At 41.6% G+C, this 20,542-nt stretch overlaps 1 protein-coding gene across 2 annotated transcripts in view; it reads right to left on the bottom strand.

The window, feature by feature from the left end:
• The window catches only part of meis1b (Meis homeobox 1 b), an 80,297-nt gene that overhangs the window by 43,033 nt on the left and 16,722 nt on the right, over positions 1-20,542 (bottom strand). The window lies entirely within an intron of this gene.

The raw sequence follows: 20,542 nt of genomic DNA, 5'->3' as shown, positions 1-20,542 counted from the left end.
GCAACCACACTGCTGCAAATTTCAGCGGCTGATAACTGACTTTTGTCCCGTCTACGCCTCACCTCGAGGTGGAAGTGAGGAGGAAGAAAAATAAGAGACGCTGAAGCTGTGCACAGAATTGGATCCAGTTATTTATTGATTACACACAAAGCACTTCTAAAGCTTCCCAGTCTATTCACTGTAGCGAGAGAAGATAACTGCATTCTGAGCGCGCCCGTGCTCCGCTAACTTGCAGAGGGCGACACCCAGCACCTAGCTAAACCCTAACCCCTCGATTCATCGATAATTAATGGGGATGTTGGTGCTAATCCGGTTGGAGATGACTTTTTTCCAGCCTGCCACATCAATGGAATAATCAAGGGCCTAAAACCCAGGCCTTTGCTCCCCATTACCTCAGGCAAAAGAATTCCTGAAAGCATGCCTGGAGGGCACCTGAATTATATACACCATTAGGAGAGAGAGGCTCTCAACGATCCATACGAAACAACACTCTTGGCTTGCTCTCTCTCTCTCTCTCTCTCTCTCTCTCTCTCTTTCTTGCTCTTGCGCCGACTGTTCTGGCAGAAGGAGATACATATGCACACATATTGAAGGCTTTCTAATGAACCTTGCGTGGAAGTGTAGGTGACGCTGCAGCAGAGGGTGGGGGGTGGATAAAACATGCGCCTGCTTTTCATAGGAGTGCGATTCTGATACAAACGCCACCCAATGCACATTAATAATGCACAAATGCATGTGAAGCAGCTTGCAGGTTTTGGCTGTAACACCAACAAAAGGTCAAAATTTTCGGATCTGGCGGGTTCAAGTGCCTTTGAGAGAGTCTGTGACATCTTACAGCGTACAGAAGTGTCTGACTAATTCCTAATTATCAAACTTTTTCACATATATTGTTCCTTTTTGATGTCCCTATATAGTCCTGAAACCAAGAAATATTTCCATATAGATCTGTTGATTAATCTTTCAGTCCATGAATCTACTGCTTGGCTCTTTAAAATATGTTTTAGTATTCTGGAAAATACAACAAACTCAAAAGATATTTAATTAAAAAGAATGTTAAAAAAGAAAAGAAAGGCAAATCTTAAATATGAGATGAGGAAATAATAAACATTTCTTAAGAACAACTTCAACAATTAATGAATAAACTTTGTTCATTACTAATTGGTAAATTAATTTATTGACAACACAGTAAAGCACAACACTCATATAAACCCTCAAACAAACGCTGAAAAATCCTCTCCTAACACTCAGCTTCTGGACCTCTTCCTGTATAAAAAAAAACTCACTCACATTGCAGGCTTCAGTTACATCATTAGCCTGGGACAAATGCAGCCTGTGCTTACAAGTCAGCTTTTTCTGCCTACTGTTTCAGGGCTAAAATCCTCACACCCCTCCCTTTCTCTTTCCACTACATCCCTCTGCTTGCTTGAACAGAAGGGGTGAGTTGAGTCGAGGCCCTGTAATCTTAGACCAGATTTTCATTGGAAGCAAATGCTTTCAATCCGTCGTAAAGACCGGCTCATGTTCAGCAAAGCCTACAATAACAAACCTAGGGGCTCGTCCCATGCGAGTTGGGAAAACAGAAGCAAACGGCCGGAATACCCGCTCAGATCAGGACTGAGTGAGAGAGAGAGTTAGTGAGTGAGGGAGCGAGTATGCATGCAAGCAAGTGAGCGAGTAAGAGAGAGAGTGGGCCAGCAGGCAGGCTCAGGAAGAGGTGAGAAATCGTGAGAAGCATGAAGAGAGGGGGCAAGAGAGAAAAGAGTAAAACAAGAGATGGAGTAACAAAGGGGAGAGAGTTGGCAAATTAACTAATAAAGGTGTTGCCGAGAAAATGCACAATTCTGGCTGTGGTAATGATACTTTTTAACCACTTTTTAATAACATGAGCTCTATCTCTTTCCAGTGATCAAACCAATTACCTTCAACTCCAAAGCCTGCCCTCTAACCTTTAGGCTGCCACTGACTCAAACGGAAGAAAATCATATTGCAATATAGCAGCCTTATCTTACAGTACAATATATCTAATAATATATGGTCAATAAAATGGTTTGCAAGCAGTGACTACCATCTTTACGACTCTTTATCATAAACCTATTGAATGTAAAGCAACCCCAAAGACCTTTGGGTAATCAATAATTAAACAAAGACTAAAAACATGCATAATGTGAGAGCATCAGAATGCCTTACATCGCTACACAACATCATTAATATCTCCCTAATGATGTTCACGTCCAACATCTCAACTATCTCCTCCAATCATCCAAACAAAATGAACATTAAGGAAGTAAAAACTTTTGTTTTTACAGATTTTTATGTGCAGTTTGATCATTTTAGGCCAGCCAACGCCAAAAGGGGAAACCTTACCGCCAAAATAAAACCCTTTCTTTCCTCTTCCTTCAGACACTTCTAAGTAAGTCTGACCTATAGACACAGACTTTACCTAGGGGGCAAAAGGAAGGAGGGGAGCTAGCAAAAGGATGTCAATTTTATTGGCATTTCCATTTTCACTGCAATTTGATACAAATCACCTCTGCCAGCTCTGGGGCTAATTTCTGCTTTGCTTTAGCACTTGCAAGCAAAGAGTGGGAGGCAGGAGGAGAGGTAAAAAAAACAGAGGTTGTGGGAGAGAGGAGGAGTAAAGTAGGAAAGGCGATGAAGCTGTGTCTGGCAGCCATGTTTGGGAAATGTCAATGGTGTTACCTCTGCTCATGAGAGAAACGTGGGGAAAAACAGGGAAGGAAAAGAAATAAACGGTAGTGCAAATGATTGGGAAGAAAGGGACAGGAAGAAGTGATGCAGTGATGGTATAAGACAGTGGAATAGAAAACTGAGAAAAGTCAAGCCACTAAAGGAGGCAATGAAGGAGGAAAAACAGAGGATAGAAGAGTGATGACTGTGTTGTCAGCTGGAGTTAATCGGTTGAGAAAATTATATCTGGCAAAATAGTAAGGCTGGCACTTTCTACTGTAATGTTGTCAACCTTTTTTTTAAGCCAAAAAATACTAAGAAAGGTCTTTGAATGAAATACACTGAAAAGAAAGACAGTTTTATCCTTGTGTCTTGCTTTATTATATAGACTTCTAGAAAAAGCTTTACAGCAGTCTTCATAAGAAGTCATAATTCTAATAAAACTAAATTGTGACTTAATGGTGCAGGTTTTGATGGTTTTCTCGTTGTGTGTCGTCATGTTCGCTGAAGCATCTTTGGCCTACGCAATAGACCAAACTTCAGGAAGAGTTGCTAGCATGCATGCAGTTGAATGGGACAAGAACATTTGTGGTGGATAAGCAGATATTTCTAAAATATTTGCTTATCACATCCTTAATTTCCAGTTTTGTCTGAAGCCAGAACATCAAACCATTTAGTGGTCCAACTGGTCCAACTTTAAGTTAGCCAGTAAGCTTTTCAGGTGATAAAGCCACCAAGTCAGTCAGCCAATTAATCAGCCAACCTTCAACCAATCACCCCATCAGTCAGAAAGCTTGCAGAACAGCTACGAAGCCAGTCAGCCGATGAATCAGTCTCACACTGTCTATTCACGTTTCCCGGCTCATTAAGAGCATCAGCAGTGCTAGGCTAGCTCTAGTCACCCTACAAGAAAAAGCCATAGGCGCAACTCCGAGCCTGGCCCACTGATCAGTCATGACAACATCTTTGCTACTAGAGAAGGGGGCTGGGCAGGGGAGGGGGGTTGGAATCAATGCAGGACGGTGGGGGTTCATGTTCGTGTGTGAAGAATGCATGCATGCATGGATGTGCATTCGTCTGTACGTCTGTGTGTCTATCTCTGTCTTTCTTTATGCATGTGTGTTTCCAGCCACAGACGCTCTGGATGTTGTGTGTGTGTGTGTGTGTGTGTGTGGGTGAGTGTGTATGTGTGTGTATGTGGCAATTAGGGAGCAGGCCAGTGACTGGAAGGAGCCAGGGGCAGTTGAAATGCCCCGGGGCCAACCAAGGGAAGGAATATTTTATCAGTCCCCTCACACGCTGTATGTACAAATACACACACACACACACACACACACAGACACACACAGACACACACACACACACAAACTGTGAGCAAACAGATAATGACGTAAAAACTAGGTTAGCTTTCTTCATGCATTTCCACAAGCTTCGTTAGCATTAGCTAAAGAGACCCTTGCTTCCATGCTCATTCAGCTTCGTTGGCTTTTATACGAGTCCTTCCGCCACTTCATGTTTCATTCCTGCCTTCCTCGCTTTCCTACTTCATTACTTTCTCCTCTTTCGCTGTCTGCTGGAGTGTGTGGTTGTATGGAGGATGTTTGGGATGTAAGAGGAGGAATTGTTGTGTGCCTGCACTGCAGGTTTGAATATGTATTATTTTGTAAACCAAACACACAGCAGTAAATTATATCATGCTAATTAAACATCATACAATGAAGGTTAACCAGGCTAGCATGGTTCAATATCCTCAGTCTTGATTTTATTTCAGTATTTGTCTTCAACTAGTGGTCCCTAATGATGCTCCATCTCCTAGGTCTCTTCATCTCTCTCTTTCTCATGTGTCTTCATCACTTCTCTACATCTCCCTGTCTCAAGGCATACCCTGACATTATCAAGCGGTATCTAGGCTAATCTGTTATGATCTTATTATGAGCCATCTCTCAGTGTAAGACACAGATTGGTACTACCTGCCCCCTCTGTACGGGCACACGTGCCATTCTGGGGTGTCAGCAATTTTTCTGCTGCCTGGCAAATTAACAGCCGTGAATACACCAATCAGTCATCTGAGAACTGTGATCTTGTCAGACACGTTGCTCCTAGCGCTACGAATAATGACATTTTCTTTTCTGATATATATATATATTTTTTTCATTCATAGAAGGATTGCTGAGTAAAGGAATGAAGGTTTATGAATATTAGCTTTGTGCCAGATGTCATGAGACGTATCCTGTGGCAGGAATCACTCACAGATGGCTAAATGTTTTTTGGAGGACACTATGAGATGTTTTTACAGGCCGTGGATGAACAAATAGGGTGACGGAATGTGGACAGGTCTTTTAAATTTATGACAGTGCATTTATTCCACAGGCTGTTGTTGCAAGAAATGAAAAAAAATAAACTCTTTTCTCGTGAGTGCGAGTGACCTGGAGCTGATCTCTCATGGGCCGCTCCTAGAGTTTCACACCCCAGAAAGCTCACATGACCCTGGGTTGGCTGCACCAGGCAAGACCCAGGCCTTAGGGACCCGCTATCCTGTTCCACATGGGATACACACATCTCATATTGGCAGGCAAGAAATTCATACACCCACACGCACACATGCACTCAAAACATGATACAAAAACCATGCACACACATGCCGTTGTACATTTAAGTGCTCTCCTTCTTGCTATTTTTCTGATGCTCAAACACACACACACCCACACCCACACTTACAAAAACACACATACATCGCATTCCCAGAAATCCTCTGAGAGGTAAAGAAGGGCGCGCAAGAGGGAGCGAGTAAAGAAAAAAGTGGCGTTTATTGTATTCAGGCCATTCATAAGCTCTGGCCAGGAGGAGGGGGGAGAACGGGGGGGGAGTTGCAGGCAGTAGGGGGTTCCCTTTGCATGGCTCTGGGGGCCCCTCCCACCTCCAAATATTCTGGACATGCAGGAATTCCTTGCAAAACAATTCCCAACTAGGGGCACATTTTCAAAGCATCTCTCCCTTCTCTGCAACACTTGAACACACACTTGCATGCAGCCGTTTCTGAGGATCTTCCATGAGGCAACTTTCCAATACCGACTAGAGTATTCTAGACCCACACACACACACACACACACACACACACACACACACACACACACACACACACACACACACACACACACACACACACACACACACACACACACACACACACACACACTCATTTCTATACAAAACACTCTCTGTGACCAATGCTGTTTCGGCTCCCTTTTATTCAGAGTGAGAGAAATCCCCTCGACTATTCTGCGCATAATGACATGCGCTGTGGACAAAACAATATGACTAGTCTAGACTTCTCTTCCTGTCTTTGCCAGAGAAATACTCGGCTATTTTAAACTTCAGCCAACGCATTTACTCAAAATCATCACTCAAAAGCAAACACTTAGCTTTACAGAACATGAACCAAATACAATATGATGAACACAAAGATTAGAGAAAGTTGTCTTTTTTTGAAAGAATAAAATAAGGCTAAGTAATTACTTCCTGTAATCAAAGACAATTGCATTCAAGTAATTACAGTAAATAATGAGCTCTTTGCAACAACAAAGCCAGGTAATTTCACTGATGACAGTTCTGTGGATCAGCGCTGACAGATTCAATAATGACACATAACTGGTGAGTCATTTAAAAGGCTTTTTTGTAATTAAAGCACACAGGAGACTTGTTGTTGCGCATATTCGAGCAAAGTTAAGAGCAATTATTTCATTTGTGGAGATGTGATGAGGAGAGAGAGCAGGAAGCCGGAGACAGGGAATGTGTTTTACCAACAACAAAAGAAAAGAAAAAACACCGGCCACTTATCTCATTTATGAGCTATTGTAAAGCAATCCTAAAGGCTCAGGTCTATGTGAACTGTGGGTCATGTGATGAAGTGCTTTAGTGCATTTTTTTTCGATATCCATGCAAGTGCATACTCTTCCATTTAATTATACATTAAACCCCAAATTCCTAAAAAGTCAGGAAGTTGCATAAAATGTAAATGAAAACTGAATGTGATGATTTGCAAAGCACTGAAATTGAGCCTTTAATCAAAAATAGCACAAAGACAACATATCAAATGTTCAAACTGAGAAATGTCATTGTTTTTAGGAAAATGATATGCCCATCTTGAATTTGATGCCAGCAACACTTTCAAAAAGTTTGGACAGGGTCATGTTTACCCCTCTGCTGGACCACTTTGTCCTTTAGCCACGCTCGTTAATTGGGAATTGAGGAGACCAATTTCTGTCATTTTAAGAGGTCAATTATTTGCCCTTTCAAAATTCCTGATTAGTTTAGGATTTCAGCTGGTCTTCTTTGTTTTATTTTTACGCTTCATAATACTCCAAAAAATCAAATGGGTGAAAAGTCAAGACTGCAGCACGGCCAGTTTGTAATCCAGACTTTTTGACTACAAAGCCATGCTGTTGCATTACATCCAGAATGTGGTTTGACTTTGTCTTGCTGAAATAAACAAGGACTACCCTGAAAGAGAAGTTGTCTGTTTGGCAGCATATGTTTCTCCATATACGGCTAAGCAATAATAGTCACTTCACAAATGTGCAGATTACCCCATGCCCTTTGAACCGATGCACCCCCATACCACCACAGTTGCTGGCTTTTTAACTTTGCACTGATAACAAGCAAGATAGTTCCTTTCCTTTTTAGCTCAGAGAGGCAGACTTTTTTGAAACATCTTGTTGGGCATCAAATCTAGTTTGGCAAAAATCTTCCAAAAACAGATTTCTCAGTTTCAACGTTTGAAATGTTGACTTCAATCAAACATGGGGTTTGAATGTTGTGCAAATCATCAAACTCTGTTTTATTTACATTTTGCACAATGTCAACCCCACTTTTAAGGATTTTTGGTTGTAAGTTATGGACAAATAGACACACAAGAGCTGGACAATAATATTTGAGTCCCAATTTCAGTAAAAAATGTAAGGATTCCCGTCATGAATCAACCAAAAAATAAACATCTCAAGCTTCTAAAGGGTGCCATTCTGACATTGTATAGACAAAATGATATTAATTTAGAGAAATGTTGAGTGTAAGGTCTTTGTAAATGTTTTGTGTTCCTGTGAAAAATGTCATGTGTTGTGGCTGAGGCCTATACACTGTTGTCTGTGAGAGAAAAAGGGGGGTTGGGGATCAGGCCTGTTGACATAGCCATAGGTGATGGCAAAAATGTCAGTGTAAATGTGACTGCTCTCTCTGTGCCATTTTCTCGTAAAGGGTCATCACCACAGGCTGCCTGACACGCTGGAAACTGCCTCAAGCGCAGGGCACCGACACGACATTAAACTGCAACACACACACACACACTCCCAGTCCACCTTTTATTCCCACTTCTAGATCAGTCGAGAGAGAGAGAATAAGGGGGAAAGAAGCAGACGGTACAAGCTAAAATGAAAGTATAGGGTGATGAATTCACCCTTTCATGTCGAACACTTTTGCTGTGTAACTATTGATTTTTCCCCTCTTGCCTTTGTGTTGCCGTTTCCTTTTTTTTCCAACCTGAAGCTAGAGGGCCAGACCCGGTTCAAATGGGAGCACTTGTAAAGGGGGACCCACAGATTCTTTGCCTCAGTAAAGGGAAGTCTTTAGACACATAAACAAAGACACAAAACGCTACAATTACTGAAATCATGACTACTTTTCTCGCTCTTAACTCTCACTCTCTTTATTGTCTCACAGCCTCTCTGATAGCTTTTGACACCTTTGAATCCACCTGCAGAGCTTCAGTCAGACTCAACGCACAACAGTCACAGAGAGACAGAGATAGAGAAGGAGAGAGAAAGTGGAATGGACTATGGAGGGAGGGGGGGGGGGAGGAATGGGATGGGAGTGAGGACAAGGACTTTAACAAAAGCTAAGAGCACTTAACAGCACAATGGCACGGAGGTCCTTTCCAAAAGTCAGCTGATGTGCTGAAGGGCGTTCAAAAGTCCTTCAATTTAGACATGGGACAAAGAGCGGGGACCTTCAGCGAAACCAAAGAAAAAAACAACCTATTTAGACTTTAAGGACTAACAACAGCTGACATACAAAGTAAATATAGATTTTAAGCAGAAGGAAACTAGATTTATTCATAGAAGCCTTCAAATCAACCATCACAACATCCTTTTTAATAAACTCAAACTGTAAACTCATCTTTCTAGACACTTGTTTAACTTTTAGTTAGCGTCTACTAATCAACAGTAGCATCTTTAAGCCAAGAAACGCTCCATTGAATGATCTCAACTTTTCCGATGAGCTAAATTTTGTTAAATTATATCTTGCAGTGCTGTCTATTTTAATTTCCAACCATTCTACCAAAGCCAGCATTTTAATGAACTAACATTAAGTGGAAACGTATCATTTCAGTGCCAACCAACAGTCTCCTCCGTCTGTAATCATGCCTTCATGTTTGGGGTGTAGTTCCATTAAGCAAACTTGAGTTTCCCTGTTTATTTTTCAGCGCTGACATTTTCATGTCCCGCCTCTGTGTGTGTGTGTGTGTGTGTGTGTGTGTTTGTGTGCATGTGTGCGTGCGTGTGTGTGTGTGCATTTTTCCACATGGTGACTATCTGAATGACACAGCCTCTGATAAACTCTTTTAATACACAAGGATTTTCCCACTCATGCAAACCTATCAGCACAAGCCAAACAGCAGCATGTAGTTAGATAATACAGGCACGCTTACCCTGCGGTGGGTTAATAATAGCAGGCTAATAATAGTTTTTTTTGGGGAAAACAGCAGGTTTTTTTAGTATATGAAGGAGTATAATATGGCCTGCTCCCACGAGCATAGGTTAAAAAAACAGGATAAGTCATTATCAGGGGAACAACCTACTCTATTTAAATCCGTTTCGTTGTTGCATTTACATTTCAGGGTTTTAGCTGATTTTTAAAGAGTAAACATGGATATCCACTCTTCTGATACGACCAAACCTCCTCTTTTTCTCAAGCTTAAGTATTAAATTATAGATTTTCTCTCCAAAGTAAAGCTGCATCTTCACTTCCTCCTACTTGTCAGAGTGTCGTTGATAGGCACAGGATGTGTTGCTGTGGGGATGAGGGGGATTTGTAGTCCTATCAGTCTCTCCATACGTAGCTGATAAGGCTTTGGGACACAGGCAGAGGAAGAGGAAGTTAGAGGGTTTACAGCAGGCCTTCTTCCTGTGGTGCATGAACCCGTGTGGACGGGGTTGATATGCCCCCCGTGGACGCCGGCCGCTCTCGCTACACGGTCCCACCGAGTCACTTCCTGAAATAAGCAGCCTTCTGTGGGGGTGACTTCCTGTAAAAGTATGACCCCTCTGAAGAGAATCTCAGTGGAACAAAGACCTGGGAGCAAAGGGAGCTAGTGTGTACAATACATATATGCACTGCAGTGTGTGTGTGTGTGTGTGTGTGTGTGTGTGTGTGTGTGTGTGTGTGTGTGTGTGTGTGTGTGTGTGTGTGTGTGTTTAACACTACCACTCATGCCTTTACTCCAAAGGTTATCATGAGTGAAAATCTGAACCCCCAGTCCCTGCTCATCTCTTTGAGTTTCACTGGCTCAGAGCGAAAAGGGATGATCAGGTTGCATCCAAATGTGTGTGTGTGTGTGTGTGTGTGTGTGTGTGTGTGTATGTGTGTAGGCTAAGTGGCATGCCTTGTGTTGTTCTGCAAACACACAAAATAAACGCTGGGTGCTTGCCCTCCGGCCCACCCTGCTGCTCTTTTGTTTACCTACAGGTATTTGTTATCTAGCTCTCTCTTTCCCCTCTCTCCCTTTCTCTCTCCCTAAACTGTTAGAAGAAGGCAGAGGTCTTTATCTCGCAGTAGAATCCTTAAAGCAGGTATCCATGTCAAAAGGACTGAGCGGTGGTGGACCTCAGGGGGCTGCATGTTTGGTCTGGGTCAGCCCTGGGTCAAGCTTTGGCCTAGTTAACACACATTTAATAGTCTTTTCCTCCAACCCCCCGTATGCCGGGTTACCTCGGCCCAAAACACTCCAAGTCACTTTCAAATTTGATGTTTATGACTTTACAGTTTTCAGCCGTCTTGAAAACCATATATGGTTTTAAATTGCCGAATCGGATACTCAAACACACCACCAACATCACTTTTATATGTATCCCGAAGTCAGGTCTGAAGGTTTGAGGCATCTGTTAGTGTCTGATCAGGGTAAAGTTGCATCGACCCAATTTCCCTATTCAATGATCCACAGGGATGCAGGTTTTGACCAAAGATGGCGCTTCTGCTGGTGTTTCCTTGGCATGAAATTGGCTTTGTGTGGCTGTCGTTTGGAGAGCCGGCTGGTAAATTCTCCTGTTCTTTTGTTAGAAAAGAGGGGGGGGGCTCCATGCATAATGGTCTTAGCCAGGGAGGTCTGGAGCTGTGTCCATAAATTGAATTATTTCAATTTGAGAGAAGAGAGAGGGAGAGAGGGTGAGGGAATAATGGAGAGTGGCTTTGCGAGTGTGTGTTGCATTTACATGTGACCGCCATATGCATGTGTGTTGATGGAGAGAGAGAGAGAGAGAGGGAGGGAGGGAGGGAGGGGGGGCTCATTTTTATTCCTCTACGGGGCTCACATTTACAACTGAGAATATAAACCAAGTTGCAGGAGATTACAGAAGATGCCAAATGTTACCTTGAAGCTGGAAGCTATAGTTGATTTAAAAAAAGGCCACTGTATGGGGCCACAATAACAAATTCATGTCTGAAAAAGACAGTGTGACATTTCCCTCTATTCTTAGAAAGAGATGAACAATGAACAATATAAAAACAAATTCAACTTCCTTTTAGGGATCTTAAAACCCTCAAAGGCTTAAAAATGTGTCTTAAATATGTTAAACAATAACATAGATGATATCTACCCATCTCATGTGTGAGTGTGAGTGTGATTGTGTGTATTGGAAGGGGGAGGGGTGGAAATATTCCTGACACAATATAATCGCCGGGGGACCATATGGCAAACTGGCAACAAGCTATTTATCCTTATCCTCTTTGGAGGCTAAAATTAGCACTTCACTGTTTGTAGCTTTAAGCTGGACTCCAACCACTGTGACAGGGCTAATAATAATTTTAAAAAAAGAAAACAGCCCATTTGGCGCACTTACTTCACCTCCTTGTCTCGGTTTCTCTCTCTTACTAAATTCAAATCCTCCTCGCTCCGATCTTTATTTCTTCAACCTTGTCATAATCTCCAATAGAATATTTCAATCTGACCAACATGCCTTCCATTTCCCAATCAAACCACACTAATCTGTCCATTAGGAATTGTATCAATATCATATAAGTGTTGCTTGAGCCAGGTTTCCCCTGTAAGCCCATGTGTCAGGAAAGCCAGGATTTCCTGAACACGGACCCCCTCGGCTAGCTTAAGAGCGTAGGATGATGGGGCTAATCTCTTTATCAAAAGCTTAAATAAACGTTGCTGCTCCCTGCATGTGTGTGTGTGTGTGTGTGTGTGTGTGTGAGAGTTGCTTATTTGTATCTGTGCCAAGGGGCCAAACAATGCTTCTCAACCAAACAAAGTGCTAATACCCTGTCACTTTGCTCTTCCTCCCCCCTTCCTTCCCTCTCCTTTTTTCTCATTTTCCCTTCGTGTAAGTGAATGTGCAAACAGTTCATCTCATTAAAATCAATCTAAGTTACTCTAAAATAAGGGTTAATAGTGTCTTTTTCCAGTAAGAAAGCTGTGGCCAATCCGCTATCAGAGGTTATTGCAAGAATTATCCGGCCTTCTATCAACTTTTTTTACCTGAGAAGTTAACATCTATCTGATTAGAGACCTCCTGAGCCCTGAGCTCAGCTCCTCTTCAAGGTAGGACGAGAAGAAGGAGGAAGGGAGGAGACAGAGTCAGCGTCAAGAGGAATGGAAAGACAGAAGGAGGAGAGTGAGTTTTAGGTTGTTTTGTTGGCAAGATGTAATTTGTTGTGACACGTCATTGATGAGTCGCTGTGATTCCCTATGAACCTGTTCTGGCCATGATTAAAGCCATGGCATTTTCTGTGTGTGTGTGTGTGTGTCTGTGTGTGTGTGCGTGCGTGCGTGTGTGTGTGTGTGTGTGTGTGTGTGTGTGTGTGTGTTCCCTGTGTGAATAAAGGCAATTTGGAGCTGAATTGAAACAGGCAAAATAAGGTGTGCAAACTGGTGATGAATTACAAATGTGTCACTATTCTGCACTATGACCAGTTTACTGTGATGAGAACACAAAACCATCCACACATACACAAACATGAGTAACTTTATATCCTTTTTATTTAAGAGCATTACCATATTTAAACTTGTTTACATTTGTAAATGAAAGACAAATACTTTCCTTTCAAGATACATCTAGTAAAATGCTAGGAGGCATCATCTTTCAGGACATTATTACACCACAAAAGTGTAAATTGGGGTACGTCTCACAGAAATAAAGCTGAATTATTTTCCTTGTGTTGCACTTTTAAAACTGCATCTTGAATCTCTACATACTGAATGAACAAATCTTCATGTTTTAATGTGAATAACTCTTTAACGCTATTCTTTACTCTCTGCACCCAGAGGAAGAAAAATGTTTCAGGGATAACAAATAAAGAAAGAGACTGAGTCTTTACCACGTTTACACATTTAACTTTTTGTGTGATAATCTCCCCACCCCAACACACAAGAGACCTCTAGGAGGCAAAACGTGTGTGTAAATAGTATCTTTTACCAAACACCAGTAATTAGATATAGGATTTGGCATTCACGCCAGTCGCAAATTAAAGAAGAGAGCTTCCTGTAAACAGACAGTGAGAATGTGTCTACATCATTAGCGTGCCACAATTATAACATGGGAGCTAAAGATACAATTTCTCTCCCTCAGTGAAGCAAATTAAGCAAGACCTTTTCCTTTTTTTTAGATGAGCGGCTGTTGTACTCATTCTTGGATCAGAAGAAACTACATGGTGTGAGCTGAGCTTATTCACAAGTAAAACATTGACGATAAAAGGCAATACAGGCAACTTTGAACACAATAAGAGACAGTGATAATACAAGTGTGTCATTCGAAAGACGGTAAAAATGTGAGAAAGCACGAGGAAGAGCGTGGAGGAAGGAGAAAAGCTTTTTTGTGTGCAAGCATGTCATGAATGAATATGTATTTCATGTAAATTGTGCATGCAAGGCAGATTGTAATGGTCGGGGGCTAGACTTTGCATTTCTTTGGTCATGCAAACATGCCCACATGCAATCAAAAAACGTAGAGAGACAGACAGTGAATGCAGGGGGGATTAAGTATCAGAGAAACTGAGGCAAATATTTTATTCACCTTGAAAATGTGCCCAGCATACCTCTGAAAGTAATCATACCCAGAAAAAAAGAGGGACCCCATGAGAAAAAAAATCACAGATATGAGCCATTATAAACCAATGTGGTGCCCATTTGATGATGTGTGCTAAGCAACAAAAAGCAGATAAATCCAGAGACAAACACTCAGATGACCTCTGAAAGCTTATCATATTGTTTTATGACTTGAAATCTCTCAAGGACAAGATGCTGATAAAACTGAAGTATGACAACGTGGTTGGTAAAGCAGAAGGTTGTTACATTTGGAGAGGAGAGGAGAGGAGAGGAGAGGAGAGGAGGTGGACGAAGTCACTTCCTTGTATTCCTAACTCTTTCTGCCTCACGATCCCTGCGGCCAGTGACACCAGCCCTAATCCTAAAACAAACTGGCCCCTCACTGTGGGAACCTGATACAATTTCCTCTTTTTCAATAGGGGCAAACGCAGGCCACTGAGAGTTTGCTCATTGCCAACGAGGCAATAAAAAGTAATCCAGGGCCATCACTTTCTGCGGGGCGAGTTTCTACATGTTGGTGGACATGCGGCCACTGCAATAGAGCTAGGTCGTAAAGACGTGAGTGAATCTGAGAGAGAGGCGTCGTGATTGGACGCTGACACACCAAACATCTCTTTCCCAGGTAACAACAGATAATAATGTTTGAGAGGTTGTAAATCCAGTTTAGGCTGAATAAACATTCCTACTGGCTACGCAGAGCTGTCGTGGAATGATTTCTCAAGCCCTTTTGGATGCAATTACCCTTTAAATATTGATTTTTACAAACAGCATGTAAACTGGAAGTTATGCTCTTAATATAAAACTGTTTTGAGCACATGGACATGTGCTTGAACATACTTTGATTAAACCCAACAAGGAACACATCGTGAGCCTGGCTACAATCTCTGAACTGGCGAAAAAAGATATTGCTGTTTGCTGGCAGGGAGCATTACGCCTCAATAGACTCCCAAACAAACCTCACCAGCACTTAACTGCCTTTTCCTCACTCACTTCGGGATTTTCGTACACACATACACACTGCTCCAGTCAGCATCAAAATGTTTTCACTCTGGGATTTTCTTCATTCCTCATCGTATGCTTTCATTTAACTGCTTTTTTCTGTCTTTTTCTTCCACTTTCACCACCTTCCTCCCTCTTTTTCCCCGTGTTCACGCTGAGAGGAAATCAAAGAGAGATTCCTGTTTGTGTCTGCCAGCTACTGTACTTACTCACACACACACACACACCTCCAGTAATACAGACTGCAGACTAATCAAGGGAACCACATACCTTTTATCTACCCACACAGCCTCACATTTAAACAGATTACCAGTAAAGCTGGACACCAGAAAGACAATTACCGGCCTGAGGATCTGCCTCAATAACGTCTAGACAACGTCTAGACAACCTTTGCAAAAACCAAGTCATATTTCTCTTACTGGTTTGATTATGCATATTTAATTTTTGGCCTGAATTGTGAGTTTTGTGGAGAAATTCAAGCTTTTCATAAATTCCGCACCAAAACCCTATTAAATATGACTTTTTAATGATTTTTGACATTGCAAGCTGTCAGATTTAAACTCCAATGCCAATGCAACTCACTCATAGAATCTTTAGAGTACATATATTTATTTACTGTAGGTGCATCTACTTCTCTTTATGATGAGTTTCTAAGTTTGCAAAAGCATTCTAAAGAGCAGCTCCTGGGAGAGAAAGCTATTCAGGGGAGGGTAATACACATACAAACACACACAATCACACACACACACAAACACTCACAGTTCTCTCTTCCGGTCTACTGGACAATCGGACCAATTAATCGGTGACTTTGAGGGGCCACGTAAGGCTGAGCGATTGGTTGGGCCAGATCTGGTTGCTGATTGCCTGGTACCCCTGTCCATGTCCCCGTTGCTCGCCCCGGATCTGGAGACTGGCCAATGAGGAGGCAGAAAGCAACAGCTTGTCTGTGGCCTGACCTTGTTGGAGGCCACAGAGGTTGGAGGGTGGATGGATGGATGACAACGTCAGAAATATTCAAGCCTGATCGATGTGGATTTAAAGCCAGCAGGGGTTATATACTGTGAGTTAAAATGAATGGGCTGAAGCTGAGTAAGGATATTCAAATAGACGACAAAACAGAAAAAGTGTCTATCCCAATGTTCTTAGAGCCATATCTTGAAAGGAGTGCAGGCTAAGTGCCTCATCCTCAAACTAGCAGCTGATCAGGCAAAGGGTTTCTCCTTTTGCATTTAATCATTTCACACGGTTGCCATTTTCCTCTAATGTCACCCTCAGGATGGGAAGCTCAAATATTGTAATTATTTCAGCACTCCAAGATTGATCTGCAACTAAAAGCAAGGAATAGAGCATATCTGAATAATATCTGAATCAGAATAGTAAGCGAACTGTCAGACCACACCTAATTTAAGCATTTAGCCACCTTCTAGATCAAGTAGGCCTGGCCTGTGTTAGCCAGGACACAAATTCTAGCAATGTAGTTCAATGCTATTTCTAGCTGTTGGTTAATGAATTGTGTTATACCTTATATGTCTCTGAATTTTCACCTTGTACTTCAGAATTTTTCATCGAGCCCCCTCCTAGCTAAAGGGAGATAGGTAGTAGCTGAACTCTAACATCACCAAGTGCAAAGCAGTAGCCTAAAGAAGGAAATAGGTTAATTCTTAGCTATCAAACAAGTAAGCTAGATTTTAATTCAATGCTAAATTGTATTATTATCTCACAGTGGCTAATGGGTTATGAATAAGATTTTACTTTTAATATGTCCTGATGTAGCCAACCTAGTAAGAAGTTGAATGCTACTGTAACACGAGCAGTTGATAGCTTAAAGTGATACAATTGGAAAGGGGCAAACTCCTGGCTAACACATAGGTTAGCTAGACTAGTTCAATGCTAATTTCATATATTATTTAACACAGGCTCACAGGTAAATCAATACACTATGTAATTTTGCTTTTGAATTTATTGCGATACTCCCTGGTTTTCAGTGACTAATGTCTTTTTGGTTGTGGATTCATTGAGAAGCGATTACAAAAAACAGTAATTATATATTACAAACAATCTGGCAACAGCAGTGTAACATAATAAAAACTAATGAACTTCCATTCTGAGTGTGACTTCAAAGGAAATGTCCATCATGTTAATATGGCAACACAGGTCCTTATATTAAGGCTATAGGCCAGTTCCCTTTTGAAGACTAGGAAGTAGGCCACATATAGTTTAGTTCAATCAAGTAATATCAGCATACATTTTAATGTGAACATTCCTCAAAATACACCAACCAAAGTTAAACAACCTCAGATAGATAGGTATCACATCAAAAACCAAAAACCCCAAATGTTCAGACACCAGAAATGTATGCAGACACTAACACACTGCCTTACAGGGAGCTATTTGACTTGGCGCACCACACTGTACTCCTTACAAATGGTCTGGGTAATTGGTGATACATATCTAATGACGCCAGTCATCGCCTCACTCCCTGGATGCTTCTGACGAGTGGAGAGGGTAACCCCATAGCTGCTAAAAAACACAGCACAGACTCTACTCAGCTAGCATCCACATGGCTGCAGCTGTCCGATTCACTGCCTGAATGTTATTCTGTTTCCCTCAGAGAAGCCAAGGGGTGTCCTTACAAATTCACACAGGCAAAGAGGAGTACTTTATTCTGGGAGAAAAAGAGAGGGCCCAGCTCATGTCCATGAGGGACCCCCCTCCATTGCAATGCATATATGATCTGTTGGCTTTTCCTCTGCCCTTTGAGCATTACTCTTCACAGAAAGCATGATCCAAGGCAACAACAGCTACAATGAGGCTATTCCAGAGGGCTTTTGGGTATTAAACAAAGGGGCCTGTTGGTAGGAACTAGCTCACAGCTGGGCTAATAGAGTGGGACTAATTAACTACAGGGCTGCTCTCTCCAACTCTCCCTGTCGAAGCTTGCTGGATGTTTACAAAGATCTCCCGAAGAATGGGAGGAGAAAAATAAGAGGCTTTCTTCTTTGTCTGCTCTTTTAGGGAAAGAGGAGACACCCAGAACTGATTTTAATGACATGTGTGAAGCAAATGTGATCCTCCCTCCATTTTTTATGGCTGCCAATGGAATTCAGTGCTAAAAAATACCACCGGCACTGTGGTCAGAGCATAAACACATAACTAAGGACTCAGCATGTCAGCATTATCACCACATGCAAAAATAAATGTGTATGCTTTATTCAATTGCTCACATTCTTACAGTAAAACTGAAAAATCACTGCTAAACACCTGCTACTTAAAAAAGGTAGCAATAAAGGTTCTACTTCTACAATCGAGTTTGACAACACACTTACAGAGACCCTCAATCTTACGTAATACTGAGACTTTCTCACCACTCCTATAGCTCTTGCCTTTGAGATATTGAATGCTGTGTTTCCAGGTGGAGATGGGGATTTTTATTCCGATGGGCAGTGAACCGTTCAGAAAAGAGGGCACAGCGGAGCATGTGTTTGTGCCTCAGAAAAGAAAAGGCTGATAGAGGAGACCCGAGTTCACTTGTTAAAGGCCCTCAACCCTCCAACATACATCCTCTAAGCTGTTACCCTCCCCTTTAGGGGAGGATACAAGGAAGAAGAGGGCAAAAGATAGAGAGATAAACAGGGAGGAATTTGAGAAAGAAGAAGCGCAAGATGAGTCGTGGAAGAGTAGTAGGATGGATCATTAGACTGAGGAGCAGGAGTGATAGATAGATGAGAGTAAGGAGTGATGAGGAAAGAGAGTATATGTAGAAGAGAAAAAGATGGTCATTAGCTGTGTAGCTCAATGGGCAGAAAGGAAGAAAAGACAGTGTGGAAGAAAGAGGCGGGTAGTAAAAGGTCAGGGAGAAAGCAATCTGTAAGAGTTAGAGAGGAAGGATGCTGGGGAAAATGCAAGGATGAAACATGGAAAGGGAGGAGGAAATAAGAAAGGAGGTAAGAGAGTGACACTGAGAACAAGAAATAGGAAAAGGGTTAACATTAACCAAGAAAAAATATTGAGAAAGAAAAGTCGAAAAGAGGAAAGATGAGAGAAAAAGATGTCAATATAAAAAAAAGGAAAAAGGAGATGTGACAAAAGAAATGGAAACATTTGTGAAGGAGAGGAAGCTAAAGGAACAAAGAGAGGTAAGAGAAAGGGAGAGAAGAGGGATAAACAAAGGTAGTGTTTTACAGCGTGTGGGAGGCATGGAAGAAAAAAGGGGGAGGAGATAGAGAGGAAAGCACGGGGGTTCACTTGTAGAGAGAAACCGACTGAGAGCAGAAAGAGGGAGACGCGAGAGTAGGTGGGAGACAAGGGAAAACTGGAGAAGAGAGGGAGGATGCTTAGATGAAAGAGAGAGAGACAGAGGGAGGGAGGAGAAAGACAGCAGGGTGAATCTGTCGGGGAGAGAGCGAGTAAAGTGCCAAACAGATAAATAACCAGCTTACTGGGATTACAGAGTGACTGGCACACAATTTGCCAGAGCCAAAATGACGTGGCAAGTGATAGCTCTTAACCCATATAAACCTGAATGCAGTCCAAGATGTCCTCCGGTATTTATTGTTGTCCTGATGCTCTATGCTGTGTTTGTGTGTGTGTGTGTGTGTGTGTGTGTGTGTGTGTGTATGCTGATATAAACAGTGCATAAACAAAGCAATGACACACACATACATGCAGAAATATGTGTGTTTTCAGGCCTTAAGATGATGAAAAAGCGGTTTAATGGACATAAATGCCAAAACTATACAAAATGGCCAGAAGTATGCGGAAGCCTGACCAATATTACTATAATTTTATCGAAGTGATTCAAACAAAAACCATGTAAAATAATATGTTGCTGTATAAGCTTGGACAAGAAGAGAAAGACAAAGCTAAATGTGGTAAGAAAAGTAACACGACTGTAAAGAGAAATGTTACATAGCATTAACAGTCAAAGGTATCTCTTGTCAAGATCTTTGTCATGAAAAAAGTAAAAAACAATGACAGTTTCTTCAGCGTTTTGCTAATAAGTTTGTGTGTCACCTTACCCCCACCAGCGCTTTAAGGCATAAAAAGAAGCAATATAGCAATAATCAATCTTCTTCATGATGGTCTTGTTTGCTTTTGTTAGTCATTATAAAAGTGACCATAACATAAAAAGTTCTGTAATATTTGGACACTTAACACTCATGGTATTAAAGCATAAAATAAATATGACTAAAAAAAATTAAAGACAGTCCCTTGTTGAACCTTAAATTGGTTGTTACAGGAACCACACATGCAATATTATAAATATTGATGATTTTCATCTCCCTTCTTCTGTAACACTACAACTGATGTACACCAACACATACACAAGCCTCAGATGCAAATTTAATACACACACTCTAAACCACTTTTTATCCTCTAATGAACTTCAACAACAAACAAATAGCTACAATAGCAAGGGAGCGGTGAGGGAGTGGAGTTTAAAGAGAGTTATGCTGAGATAGAGAGAGAGATATGATAAGAGAGACAGAGAGAAAAGGAGGCGGGCCTTCATAAGGAGAGGGCCTATAATTGGAAAGA

This window comes from Labrus bergylta, chromosome 10 (assembly GCF_963930695.1).
Source record: "Labrus bergylta chromosome 10, fLabBer1.1, whole genome shotgun sequence".
In the NCBI taxonomy this organism is placed as follows: Eukaryota; Metazoa; Chordata; class Actinopteri; order Labriformes; family Labridae; genus Labrus; species Labrus bergylta.
This window is presented reverse-complemented; position numbering and strand designations above follow the sequence as displayed.